The 14959-nt window shown below is 49.9% G+C and overlaps 1 pseudogene; it reads left to right on the plus strand.

The window, feature by feature from the left end:
• Positions 1-7417: 7417 nt before the first annotated feature.
• LOC144277900 (adhesion G protein-coupled receptor E3-like) lies at positions 7418-13597 on the plus strand (annotated as a pseudogene).
• Positions 13598-14959: the final 1362 nt, after the last annotated feature.

Raw genomic sequence — 14959 nt, forward strand, 5'->3', positions numbered from 1 at the left:
ATCAACAGTGAGAGAACAATGGGGCCCAGTGTGATGCTGTGTCCATTAGCACCTGATGATAGCAGACACCATCTCAGGTGATGGAGCAAAGGAAGAGCCCCTCAGGTCCCCATCCCTTTTCTCCAGCCCCACATAAACTCCTGACCTGAGGGGTTGGCTCATGATAGACTGGAGAGATCTCTGCTCCGACCGGGGTCACTCATCAACATGGATTTCATCCCATCACACCCTGCAACCCCCCTCCCTCCAACTGCAGCAGCAGAAAGAGGCTGACACCTGCCCGGGAGCCCAGGATCCTGAATCCCAAAGCTGTGTTCCCCCAGGCATCCTGCCTCCTGTGCAAACCCTCTGCACTGGCTCCACCTCCCCTGGGTTCCCAGCTGGTTTCATTGTCTCCAGCTGTCAAGGTTCCTTCCCCTCTCTGAACTCTAGTTGTACAGATGTGGGGACCTGCATGAAAACCTCCTAAGCTTACTTTTACCAGCTTAGGTTAAAACTTCCCCAAGGTACAAACTATTTTACCCTTTGCCCCTGGACTTCCACTGCTACCACCAAACTTTATCTGGGTTCCTGAAAAATCGGAGTTTGGACATGTCTTTCCCTCCCAAATCCTCCCAACCCTTGCACCCCTCTTCCTGGGGAAGGTTTGGTAAAAATCCTCACCAATTTGCATCGGTGACCACAGACCCAAACCCTGGGATCTTAGAGCAATGAAAAAGCATTCAGTTTTCTTACAAGAAGACTTTTAATAGAAGTAAAAAGGAATCACCTCTGTAAAATCAGGATGGTAGATACCTTACAGGGTAATTAGATTCAAAACATAGAGAATCCCTCTAGGCAAAACCTTAAGTTACAAAAAAGACACGCAGACATTCTATTCAGCACAGCTATTTTCTCAGCCATTAAAAGAAATCATAATCTAACACATACCTAGCTAGATTACTTACTAAATTCTAAGACTCCATTCCTGTTCTGTCCCCGGCAAAAGCATCACACAGACAGACACAGACCCTTTGTTTTTCTCCCTCCTCCCAGCTTTTGAAAGTATCTTGTCTCCTCATTGGTCATTTTGGTCAGGTGCCAGCAAGGTTACCTTTAGCTTCTTAATTCTTTACAGGTGAGAGGATTTTTTCCTCTGGCCAGGAGGGATTTTTAAAGGGATTTACCCTTCCCTTTATATTTATGACACACCCCCCAAATCTCAGCTAGGGTGAAACGCTGGCTGGGATTTCTTCCTGGAGCTCTAGGAAAAAACAGAGTTAATAAGACACATGCACCTCTAAATATACTACCAAGTACATAAAGACTAACAATATTTTCCACATCTCAAGGACAATTTTAACCAGTTGATTCTGGGAAACTTTCATGGGAGAGTACATCAGCCACTTTGTTAGAAGCTTCTGAGATGTGTTGGATGTTGAAATCAAAATCTTGGAGAGCTAAACTCCACCGAATAAGTTTTTTGTTATTTCCCATGGCGGTATGAAGCCACTGTAGCGCAGCATGGTCGGTTTGCAGGTGGAAACGCCGTCCCCAAACGTATGGGCGTAGCTTTTCCAGAGCGTAGACAATGGCGTAACATTCTTTTTCACTGACTGACCAGTTGCTTTCCCTCTCAGACAGTTTTTTGCTGAGAAACACAACAGGGTGGAATTCTTGATCCGGTCCTTTCTGCATTAAAACTGCTCCCACACCACGCTCGGACACATCTGTGGTTACTAGGAACGGTTTGTCAAAGTCTGGGGCCCTTAGTACAGGGTCAGACATGAGTGTCGCTTTAAGCTGGTTAAAGGCCTTCTGACACTCTTCGGTCCACTGCATTTGGCTGTTTCTTTTTGGTTAGGTCTGTCAGTGGGGAGGCGATTCGGCTGTATTGCGGTACAAATCGTCTGTAATAACCGGCCAAGCCTAAGAAGGATTGAACCTGTTTCTTTGACTTTGGGACAGGCCACTTTTGGATAGCATCCACTTTGGCTTGTAGGGGGCTGATAGTTCCTTGAGCCACCTGGTGTCCAAGGTAGGTCACTCTGTTTAGGCCTATTTGACACTTCTTAGCCTTAACAGTTAGTCCTGCCTCCCTTATGCGCTCAAAGACTTTTTGTAGATGTTCCAGGTGTTCTGCCCAGGAATCCGAAAATATGGCCACATCGTCAAGGTAGGCGACTGCATATTCTCCTAATCCCGCTAGGAGACCATCTACAAGTCTTTGGAAGGTGGCGGGTGCATTTCGCAGCCCAAAAGGGAGTACATTAAATTCATACAGCCCAACATGTGTGCTGAAGGCTGACCTTTCCTTGGCGGATTCATCTAGCGGTACCTGCCAGTACCCCTTGGTTAAGTCCAAGGTAGAGATGAACTGGGCCCGTCCCAGTTTCTCTAATAGTTCATCTGTGCATGGCATTGGATAGTTGTCTGGGCGAGTTACAGCATTTAGCTTACGGTAGTCCACGCAAAAACGTATCTTCCCATCTGGTTTGGGAACTAGAGCCACTGAAGATGCCCATGCACTTCCAGAGGGGCGGATTACACCCATTTGTAACATATCCTGGATCTCCCGGTCTATAGCAGTTTTAGCCTGAGGAAACACCCAGGAAGGTTGGACTTTAATTGGGTGAGCATTACCTGTGTCAATGGAGTGGTATGCCCGTTCAGTCAGTTCTGGGGTGGCTGAGAACGTTGGCGCGTAGCTAGTGCACAGCTCCTTGATCTGCTGTCGCTGCACACGCCCAAGGGTCATGGAGAGGTTCACCTCTTCCACACCACCAGCACATTTCCCTTCGTAGTAGACACCTTCAGACCACTCAGCGTCGTCTCCTCCCTGGGCTGTAAACTGACAAACCTTTAATTCTCTGGAATAAAAGGGCTTTAGAGAATTAATATGGTACACCTTAGGCTTTTGGTTGGAGGTGGGGAATGCTATGAGATAATTAACAGCTCTCAGGCGCTCCTGGACCGTGAATGGGCCCTTCCCACGATGCTTCCATTTTATGGGCCTGGAGCGCCTTTAAGACCATGACCTGGTCCCCTACTTTGAAGGAACGCTCTCTGGCATGTTTCAGAGTAACAGCCGTGTTACTCTGTATTCGCAAAAAGAAAAGGAGTACTTGTGGCACCTTAGAGACTAACCAATTTATTTGAGCATGAGCTTTCGTGAGCTACAGCTCACTTCATCAGATGCATACCGTGGAAACTGCAGCAGACTTTATATATACACAGAGAATATGAAACAATACCTCCTCCCACCCCACTGTCCTGCTGGTAATAGCTTATCTAAAGTAATCTTCAGGTTAGGCCATTTCCAGCACAAATCCAGGTTTTCTCACCCTCCACACAAATTCACTCTCCTGCTGGTGATAGCCCATCCAAAGTGACAACTCTTTACACAATGTGCATGATAATCAAGTTAGGCCATTTCCTGCACAAATCCAGGTTCTCTCACTCCCTCACCCCCCTCCAAAACCCACCCCCATACACACACAAACTCACTCTCCTGCTGGTAATAGCTCATCCAAACTGACCACTCTCCAAGTTTAAATCCAAGTTAAACCAGAACATCTGGGGCGGGGGGGGGTAGGAAAAAACAAGAGGAAATAGGCTACCTTGCATAATGACTTAGCCACTCCCAGTCTCTATTTAAGCCTAAATTAATAGTATCCAATTTGCAAATGAATTCCAATTCAGCAGTTTCTCGCTGGAGTCTGGATTTGAAGTTTTTTTGTTTTAAGATAGCGACCTTCATGTCTGTGATTGCGTGACCAGAGAGACTGAAGTGTTCTCCGACTGGTTTATGAATGTTATAATTCTTGACATCTGATTTGTGTCCATTTATTCTTTATTCTTTATTATTTATTATTTAGTCATTATGCAAGGTAGCCTATTTCCTCTTGTTTTTTCCTACCCCCCCCGCCCCCCCCGATGTTCTGGTTTAACTTGGATTTAAACTTGGAGAGTGGTCAGTTTGGATGAGCTATTACCAGCAGGAGAGTGAGTTTGTGTGTGTATGGGGGTGGGTTTTGGAGGGGGGTGAGGGAGTGAGAGAACCTGGATTTGTGCAGGAAATGGCCTAACTTCATTATCATGCACATTGTGTAAAGAGTTGTCACTTTGGATGGGCTATCACCAGCAGGAGAGTGAATTTGTGTGGGGGGGTGGAGGGTGAGAAAACCTGGATTTGTGCTGGAAATGGCCTAACCTGAAGATTACTTTAGATAAGCTATTACCAGCAGGACAGTGGGGTGGGAGGAGGTATTGTTTCATATTCTCTGTGTATGTATAAAGTCTGCTGCAGTTTCCACGGTATGCATCTGATGAAGTGAGCTGTAGCTCACGAAAGCTCATGCTCTCTGGCATGTTTATCATACCAGGCTTTTTGCTCTTTTTGAGCATCCTGTAAGTTTTCTTTAGCAAGGGCTAAAGAGGTTCGGAGGGTGTTTTGTAGGTTGGTTACAAAGTCCAGAATGTTAGTTCCTGGAGAAGGTGTAAATCCCTCCCATTGCTGCTTCACCAACTGTAATGGCTCCTTAACCTCACGGCCAAATACAAGTTCAAACGGTGAAAACCCTAAACTGGGATGTGGTACAGCTCTGTAGGCAAAGAGCAACTGCTGCAACACTAGGTCCCAATCATTGGAGTGCTCATTTACGAATTTACGTATCATGGCCCCCAAACTTCCATTAAACTTCTCCACCATGCCATTTGTTTGATGGTGGTAAGGAGTGGCAACCAAGTGATTTACCCCATGAGCTTCCCAAAGGTTTTCCATAGTTCCTGCCAGGAAATTAGTCCCCGCATCTGTGAGGATGTCAGAGGGCCAACCTACCCTGGCAAAAATGTCTGCTAGTTCCTGGCACACACTTTTAGCCCTGGTGTTGCTTAGAGCTACTGCTTCCGGCCATTGGGTGGCAAAATCCATGAAAGTCAGTATGTACTGCTTTCCTCTGAGTGTCTTTTTCAGAAAAGGACCCAGAATATCCACAGCTATTCACTGAAATGGAACTTCAATGATGGGGAGTGTCTGGAGAGGGGTTTTGACCTGGTCTTGGGGTTTTCCCACTCTTTGGCATACTTCACAAGATGGACATAGGTAGAATCATCCTTGCCCATTCCCTCCCAGTGGAATGACCCCCCCAAACGGTCTTTGGTCCTGTTCACCCCAGCATGGCCACTAGGATGATCGTGGGCTAAGCTCAAGAGCTTGGCCCAGTATTTAGTTGGAACTACCGACTGTCTCTGAGGATGCCAGTCTTCCTGGTGTCCACCAGAATGAGTTTCCTTGTATAAAAGTCCTCTTTCTACAACAAACCTGGATCGATTAGAAGAGCTGAGAGGTAGTGAGTTGCTCCGTGCCGCTGTCCAAGCTCTCTGGAGGCTTTCATCTGCTTCCTGTTCGACCTGGAACTGTTCCCTTGATGCTGGAGACATCAGTTCCTCATTGGATTGTGGACCTATGCTTGATCCCTCTGGAAGCGATGTAGGGGATGGGGCTGTTTCCGTTGACTGTGAACCGCTTTCCGCTGGGACACTCTGTTGGGGTTCAGGCTCTGGCTGAGCCTCTTGTATAGGGTTATGGGCTGCTGCAAGTTCAGGTTCGGTGGGGCCCTCTGGTGTTGAGGTTGCAAGTACTGGATTCAGTGCTGGCAATGGGTCTGGTGCTGGTTGTTCTGCTGGTTCAAGTTCTGGGACTGGTTCCGTCTGGGTCTCTGGGACTGGATCCACTACTGCTGTTGCAGACCTTGGCCTGGCGTCCGGGTCCATCACCTCTGACCGGGTCCTGATAGAAGTTTCCGGAACAGAGCTAGGCCTCACGGCTTGTTTAGCCTGGCTGCGGGTGACCATTCCCACCCTCTTGACTCGCTTCACATGACTGGCCAAGTCTTCCCCCAACAGCATGGGGATGGGATAATCATCATAGACTGCAAAAGTCCACGTTCCTGACCAGCCCTGGTACTGGACAGGCAACTTGTCTGTAGGCAAATTGAAAGAGTTGGACTTGAAGGTTGAATCGTCACTTGGATCTCTGGGTTGATTAAATTGGGGTCCACTAAGGAAGCATGGATAGCTGACACTGCATTAGGAAGGGCAAAATAACTGGAGATTCAACACTTGCTCCTGATATCCAGGCATCCCAATGTTTCACAATGTGGTAGGCATGTCAGGTAAATGACACGTCTGGTTTCCACCTTAGGGCTCTGAACCTCCGACGAGAATGCTCGGGTGTTATCCCCATTCTGACTCTCGCCTTGGATTCATACAGTTCATACAGTTCATACTTCTTCATGTGTTCTTTAGGCATTTCAGCCGCCACCTCAGCTAAGTGTCCACTGAGCTGCGGCCTCAGCTCTACCATGTATTGGTCGGTAGAGATGCTGTACCCAAGGCACACCCTTTCAAAGTTTTCTAAGAAGGCCTCAGTATCTTTGCCTGCCTTGTAGGTGAGGAACTTCCTGGGATGGGACTTACAAGGAACAGACTGTGAACTGCCCTGACATCCCAGAGACCCTGTATGTGATGTTCCCTGCCACAGGGCAGGTTGATGTGTTTCCTTTAACCTTTCTCATTTTTCCTTATTCTTTTTAAAATTAATTGTTGATTAAATAACTTGTAACTTATATGTAATGGTCAGTGGGTCAGAGAAGTGCCCAGTGCAGAGAGAGTACCCCGGATTGGGGACACCCTAGCCCCTGTCCTAGGTGACCACAGCAGGGTTGGGGGTCGAGCCCCCCAGGAATCCTGGGCCCAGCCTTGTTGGGGTTACGAGGACTCTGCCAGACAGGAGAGTGGAAGGGGAGTCCTCAAGGGCAGGAAGGCCACTGGGTAAAGGAAGCGGGAGCGAGGACTCAGATCCTTTTGCTAGACCACTTCACCGGGGTAGTGCAGAAGCCGGGAAAGTTCCCCACAATAGCGGGACTATTCTCCCGCATACACTTGGAAATGACCGGGGTCCCCTCGTGTGCAGACCCTTCACAAAGTGCCACAATATCACTGGAAGTTCCCACTGCATCTGTGTAGATGGATAAAAGCCTGATCCCATGAAAGGGAATTTCACGGATGTGAGTGAGAACACCTGCCAGGGTGAGGTCCCCGCCATCCCTCCCTGCTGCCTGGCTGCCCTTGGTTAACTTTTTTGTTTGATTTTGTTGACAAATTCTGTAGGAATAACCCCATTTTGGGACCAGCTCTGCTCTGCTCCCGCCTTTCCATTGTCACTGAATTGGGCCCAAGGTCTCACTGACAGTTTTGTCAATATCTGCTATGAGAAAAGGGATAAGTGTCAACAAAATGCCACCCTCTGTGAACCGCATGGGAGATGCATCAACACTCCTGGAAATGACACTTGTAAATGTCACTCGGGATTTGGGCAAAATCACAAGGATATTTTCAAACTCTGCATAGATAGGACAGGTGAGACCATTTAACAATGATCCCCACCACTCGTGTCCTCGAGGTGAGGAGAGATACCAGAGTCCATTAGGCAATTTCTAGGCAGCCTGATAGCAAAGTCCTGGGATGGACAGTAACCAGGCAGTGAGCCCATCTTGCGGAATTGGCCGATGTCCCCATCTTGCGTCTGTCCACCAGGAGGATAACAACCTGCTGCTGCTGCCAGCTATTGAAACTATTCCTTTAACTTGCATGGTTGAGGCCTGCACTGTGATGCTGAAAGTCTGGGATCAAAACACTGCTGATAACAACTCCATGGTCAGTGATTCAAAACAGCTTCTCAGTGGGACGTCTCTCATTTCCCTTCCCAGATTTTAATGAATGCAGCAGATCCCCAGCCGGGCCGGGAGCCTGATGCATCAACACCATTGACGGGTCACTGGTGTGAGTGCCCAACTGGTCGCATCGCTTCCACCGGGGTCGGGACCTGCATACAGAAAAAAACACATGTAAAGGTGAGTTCTCCCCCAGCGAGCAGAGGTGTCTGTATCCAGCAGGTCTGTCTGTGGGGTAGATGGAAACCCATCAAGAGATCTATGAAGCTGGCTTGCAGGTGCGGTAGGAGGATGGGGTAAGAATTAGTTTCTCCCACCCTCCCAGACAGGGTGCTCTCTAGCGCTGAGGCACAGGCTCAAGGCCACCAGCTCCCCTGTGTTTGTAGGGAGTGTGCCTTAAATTCCTTCCGTCACCCTGTGAAACACTCTGATCAGCTGAAGGGAGGCAGAAGCCCAGGCTCATGTGAGGGATCAAAGGACCAGGAGCAGGGAAAGGGAGACAGGGGAGTGTAAATGGAGGAGAGAAAGGCAGAGTGAGAGGGGGAGGAAGGGAGAGGATTTTTGCAGCAGGCACTTACTAGACTATCGGCAGCACAGGACTGGCAGGCAGACCGAGGGCAGCCTTCGGGGTTGGGAAGATAAGGGGATTTTTCCCCCAGTGTGATCTGATGTAAAAGCTCTAATATCTGCGCCTCTCTTTCCATTGCTCCAAGTGCCCATCCATAACCGCAGCCCTGAGTTTGCAGGAGTCCTAGAGAGGTGCAGGAACTTCTCTCTGCAGGTACCTTTGAACTGATCATTCATTTGTTGGGTGTTTTGTTCAGTGTTTCTGCCAACACTACAGAAACGTCGAGACTAAAAGCTTTGGTGTTTGTATTACGGTAGTGCCTAGAAGCACCAGCCAAGATCAGCTCCCCATTGTGCTAGGCCCTTCCAAAGAGCGAGTCACAGACACGCTGTAGTGGTGAGTGTACATTTGCGTGCAGCACCCCTAGCTGGGAAAAAACAGTCTGACCCCCAGTGTCCCCAAGCAACTCGCCCTTTCGATTCCCTCCTGAACAGCAGCTCCCTCCGGGCCGGTGCCAGCAAGGGAGAGGTGGCATCGGCTGTGACGCTCCTGATGCAGGCCATGAAACAGGACATGCTGGCCACTGTGCTCCGGTCTCCAGAGATGAAGACTCAGAACGGGAGGACAGGATCTACAGGTGAAGGGGCCATCTGGCTCTCAGCTGCTGGGGGATAGAAGATTATACAGTGCATTCAATACAGACACAGAACAGCACTGCCCCCTGCCCCAGGAATTTTAATCCAGCCCAGCCAGTGCCCTGAGGTGTATCAGAAAATGCCTGAGGTTTTCAATGCAGCACTTGCAGTCTGCCCCTACGGTCAGCTATGCTGAGCCAGGCACTTCTCCCCCCATTCTGCCCCCACCCCAAATGCCACTCCACCAACTGGGTGAGTGCAGAGGAGTTGCAGAACCCACAAGGGAGGTACAGCCAGCATGTGGGGAGGGGATACAGGGAGATGGGCCAAGGGCAGGCAGAGTGGGGGAGCCCCAAACATCCCCTTCCCCAACAGGGAAGAACCTCGAAGACCTTCACACCCCAGGCAGAGTGGGAGAGGGGTAAGGATCTGGGCGAGAATGGACAGATTCCTGGGGAAGTGGTTTCAGTGTGGGAAGCTCTGTCACTTCCTCTCCCCCCTCCCTCCCACCAGGTACTGAGACTCGCGTGTCACAGGGAACTGCAGTGCAGACAGCGGGGCCTCAGGCTGAGAGCTCAGGAGGAGACGATGGACATTCCCTGTGATACAGTCACCATGGCAACCACACAAGGTACCATCCAGGGCATGGAGATGCCCAGGGACCAAACTGCAGCACAGAGCGATTCCCAGGCACCAAACCCCCGTCCTGGTTCTATCCTTGCTCTGTCCCCGTGGATCCCCAGGCCAGGAGCCTCGTCTCTGGCTCCAGCACGAGTGGGGACCTTGCTGACTGTGCCAGTGGTTCTCAGGCTGTTGGCCATGGGACTGTGCAGACGCCTTCATTTCTGCTTGTCTCACAGAGGTGGGGGCTCCGAGGGGAGACAGCTCAGCAGAGGGCCTCAGTGGTATGAATGGAAAGGGGAGGAGATTCTTAGCCCAGCTAAACCCCAGGCTGGAGATGAGCATCTCCCTGGGTGGGAACCAGAATAACATTTCCCCTCAACTCCCACTTTCAGGCTCATACGACCTAACTGAGAGTTTGTCTACATGACAAGATGCTGCGCTGCAAGCCAGGTTGTGAATCTCCAGCGTACCAGCTTGCGGGTCAGTAAAATCCCCTGTCAGCATTGCTGCAGTTCAGCGTGCTACAGCAGTGCCTGCAAGGGATGTTATTGCGCAGCAAGCTGGTGCGCCATAGATTCTCCACCTCGGTTGCAGCACAGTAACTTGCAGTGTAGACAAGTCCTGATACTGCTCCCGAATCCTCCAGCACCAGGGAAAGCTCCTCCCTGACCAACTCCTCTGCTTGTCTTCACTGAAAAAAGTCATGTCTTCACCTCGGCTTCCTGCAGCTTAATGTTTCCAAGATGGAATGTTTCTCTGACCTCAGACAGGGGAGGTAGCCTGCTCCAGTGATTAGGCAGGACTCCTGAGTTCGATACCCATTTCTGCCACAGTCTCACTGGTCATTGGGTGTCTCATAGAGTTTAAGGCCAGAAGGAACCATTGGATCATCTGGTCTGACCTTCTGCATAGAACTGGCCCCATGAATTGAGCCCAATAACTTGTGCTTGTCTAAATTGCCTGGTGCCTTCCAGAAGGGCAGTCGGTCTGGATTTAAAGACAGCATGGGGTGGAGAATCCACTGCTTCCCTTGGGAGTTTGTTCCCATGGTTAATTGCTCTTGCTGTGGTGTCTGATTTCCAGTTTCATTTTGTCTGGCTTCAGCTTCCAGATGTTGGTGGTTCTTCTGCCCCCCACAGAGACAAGAACAGACTTCTCTCACCCGACCTCTCCAGGGGCCCCAAATTCCAGCTACATGGAGACAAACCACCACAGAACAGCTCAGCAAGTCTCTCTAGCTCCAACCATAGGCTCTGCAGCTATGCTCTCTGAAATTCCCGTTAGCTGCACCTGGCTGGCTCTTTCTTCAACTTCAGCATCCCTATGTCCAGAACGAGGTATCATCTCCTGTTCCAACAGGTTTCACGGCTGTTGCTTGTATTACTTATTCCACCCCAGACTCCATCATTAACAAGACATTTCTCAGTGAGGGGAATCTACCAGCTGGTGAGAGGCTGAGGAATGTTCAGCTGAACTCCAGGGTGGTGAGTGGGGCCATCAGAGATGGGAGACCTCTTCACCTCTCCAGAGCTGTGAACTTGACCCTGCACCATAGAGAGGTGTGGGGATCCCCTCACTTTGCTCCCTGTCGGGGGCTCACCTGCTGAGCCTTTGGATTGTGCTGCCTTTCTGGGCTCCCACTGTGTCTGAGAAGTGGAGAGACCTCCTTATTCCTGATGCACTGGAGCTGTTTTACTGGGGGAGGTTATGAGGGTTTGCACCGTGTCACACTGAGTTATGATTCATCGTGGAAAGTGCTTAACAGCTCTGCCTGGGTCACCCCTGATCCAAACTAATGAGAAAGCAGCTTCCTATACCTTATGCAGTTCAGGGAATCAGCATGAAACAGTGCTTTCTTTGATACAGAAATCAGCTTGCGGGGGGAGTTGTACCACTGCCCTCTGCTGGATGGAAGGAGAAAGGCTTGGCCATGTGCCACATGCCCTGTAGTCTGCCAGCTAACAAGGGCTCTCAGGTAGCAGGGCCTTTGCTTTTAGAGCTCTGGGATGGGAGTTCTCTCTCCACTGTCATCATCAAATGACCCATGGGCACTGGGTGCTGCGTGGGGAGAACCGTGGAGCACTACGTGGCCTTGGGTTTGTTACTGCGTGGGATATAGACACACAATAACTGAAACAACATTATCTCGGTGATCTCATGAGGATGGTGCTATTGTGTTTCTAGGCAAAGACAGCCAAGGAAGAGGCTCTCTGCATCCACTGGAAATTCATCGCTGGGAAAGGCACCTACTCTCCAGCCAGCTGCACCGCTCTGCACACAAACAGCACTCACACCACCTGCAGCTGTGACCATCTCTCCAGCTTCGCTCTCCTTATGGGTCCCACAACACTGCAGGTATCTCACTCTCAGACTCAGCTCAGAGGGCTGGACTCTGAGCCATTGGTGGCTTTGCTGGGGTAATGTCTGAGTAGGAACCTCAGGATCTCGCCATCCTCACCTTCCTCCTGTGCTGCTCCATCCACAACGTCATGTGGCAAAGCTCTGACCTTGTCTCAGTGAGTCCTGTGCTTTCTGGCGGATTTCACTAGCCTCAGAGGCTCACTGTGACCCTCTACATAGCCCTTCTCCCTCTAGAGGCAAGGGTCACAGCCTACTGAGCCATTTTCATCATAAGCCAACAAGGAAGGGGAGGAGAAGCTACACTCCCTCCCACAGTCTCTGTTGTCTCCCAGTCTCAGTGATTAGTCAGGGAAGGGATGAGGAAGCCTGGGCCCACCCTCTACTCCAGGCTCCTAATAGTAGCAGCTCTTGGTAGCTGACTTTTTGGAAACAGGACAAGTACGATTACCAAGGCCACTTCCCCACAGCAGCCCCCACTTCCTCAATATCTACATCACGCTTACTTCAGGGCCTCCTTCCTTGTGCCTGATAGGGTTTGTACTGCTCCATTTCTCCAGTAGCGCAGCTTCCTCCTACAGCTCCTGACACATGCGCCCCCACCTGTCTGGGAGGCTTTTAACTAGTTTCAGCCAGCCCCTGATTGGCTTCAGGTGTCCCAATCAACCTAGCTATCTTACCTGCTTTCTGGAAGGATCTTAATTGGCCCCAGGTGCCTTAATTGATCTGGAGCAACTGCCATTTGCTTACCCTGGTAACAGGGATTTGTTTAGCCTGGGCTAATATATCTTTCTCCCACTACTTTCCTATAGCCAGCTGGCCTTGCCCCATCACAGTCAGCACCTCTCTCCACCTGCAGCTCTACCTCTGCCTCTTCCTGGCCTACCTGCTCTTCCTCACTGTGGTGACCCGCACCTGCAGTCGTGTACGGCCTGATTCTCCCCTGCTCTGTTTCTCCACTCGCAGCAGGGCTGGGGTGTGTGGCTTTGAACCCCTTTGTGCTCCCTGTATTCTGGCTGTGCAGGACGCAGAGGGGATTCCCGGGGGGACGTTTCCACCCCCTGTTAAGCCCCTTCAAACTGGGCACAGTGGCCTCAGTCTCCCCATCCCCAGAAGTTTGGCCAGTTCTCTGCCTATGTCACAGGAGAGGAATTGAGGCAGAGGGAGACTAAGTGATTTGCCCACTATCCCAGGGAATCTGTGGCAGGGCTGGGAACAGAACCAGGATCCCCTGAGCCCTGCTCCCCTACTCTAACCACTAATCTCTGCTCCCTTCCTGCATCAGCAATGTGCAGCCATAGGACCCTCCATAGACCGAGGAACCTGCCGTCTCTGGGTCACAGAGCACTATAACTGGAGATCTGTGCTAACAAGAATCCCACTCTGACCCCCTGACAGGTCTCCCCCATACTCAGCATTTCCCTTCCCCACTGCAGTGTCCCTGGGTTCTCTATCTCCCCCTGGTGGCATGTGCTGTCGTTGCTGGCTTCCTACACTACCTCTTCCTGGCCTGCTTCACCTGGATGTTCCTGGAGGGGCTACACCTCCTTCCTCACCATCGGGAACCTGAAGGTCATGAATTACACCAGTGCCAGCCGGTTCAAGAAGAGATTCATGTACCCGTTCGGCTATGGATTTCCAGCCTGGTGGTGGCTATTTCTGCAGTATTCAACCCAGATGGCTACGGAACTTCCTGATAGTAAATGCAGACCCTCCCCAGTGACACTAAGCTGCCCCGAGTGCTATAGATGAGTTGCCCAACTGCCATACATCTACAGACCTCACCCCACTAATGATCCTAACTGGACGCCTAGGTCCCAGGCTGGGTTTGTGGTGCTGGTGGATAGGAAACCAACAACTTTCTTCCTGTGTACAAAGCCCTTAGGATCCCCACTCCCTTCTCCCTCCTCTAGCATGAGGAACTTCCACTAAAAAGGGTTTGCCTTCTTCTAGACACTCCCGGCGATATCCTCGGATGGTGTAAAACAGGTAGCTCTGCTGCTTTCAATGCAGCTAAGCCGATTTACATCAGCTGAATCTCTGGCTCTCCATCAATACTACATGCATCTGCCAGAGAGAGAGTAATCTGCATACTCTGTTGGCACCAGCAAGCCAGACTTGCTCACATCTCTCTCTAATCTCTCTCTACCCCCCCAGGTTCTTATTCCACACCCATCACCATGGTATCTGAGCTCTGAGTGTTTACACCTGCGTAAATCAGGATAAACTCCATGGATTCTTATGGCGTGTCTTTGGATTTACACTGGTATAACTGGGGCCCACACCTGGCTCTGGGACTGTGTTCAAGGTTTTCAGTCTAATCCATTTTTTGTTTCAGGACACAATCCCCATGTGACATTGCACCCCATAATGCTTTATAGAAATATGCTTATGAATGTATATATGACATAACTGGAATATGTTTTTGCTACATACGCCACGTAACATATCTTTGCAAAGGCTATGTTCTACTGAATGTATTCTTCCTATTCGTATGCATGTATCTTTTTTATATATGAAATTATGAGCGTTGGCTCTATGCTTGTATTTAAAGTGTTTGCTGTAGGAAGCACATAAAACAGATGTGGTCAACATAGTGTGAAGTGGTTATTCAAGTAATTAGGAGTACTTAACTAACAATGAACATTGAAAGACGCCAATCCACAGCTGAGTTTCCTGGGAACGCTCAAACTAACATGTAGTCAATGGTGTCGGCTTGTAAAGAACTGAGTCATGCATGGTCTTGTGACTTGCCCATGTGACTCCAAAACTCCATCTTGTAACTGTGATTCTGCATAGTAAAACACAAGGGGTTTCCACCCATAAGAGAGACTATGTAAGACCCTTGGAAACCCCTCCATTTTGTCTTCATCTGGCTCAAGAGAGAGCTTCTCCACCCCAAAGAAATGCCTGAAAGAAACTGGAACAAAGGACAGTAACTACAGGGGTGTGAGTGATTGCTGGACCCAGACTAGGAAGGAGTCTAGTCTGTCAAAGAAGCTTACTGGAACATCTCTGAGAGTGAGATTTACCTGCATTTAGTTTCCTACTGTATTAGG

This window comes from Eretmochelys imbricata, chromosome 20 (assembly GCF_965152235.1).
Source record: "Eretmochelys imbricata isolate rEreImb1 chromosome 20, rEreImb1.hap1, whole genome shotgun sequence".
Taxonomy (NCBI): Eukaryota; Metazoa; Chordata; order Testudines; family Cheloniidae; genus Eretmochelys; species Eretmochelys imbricata.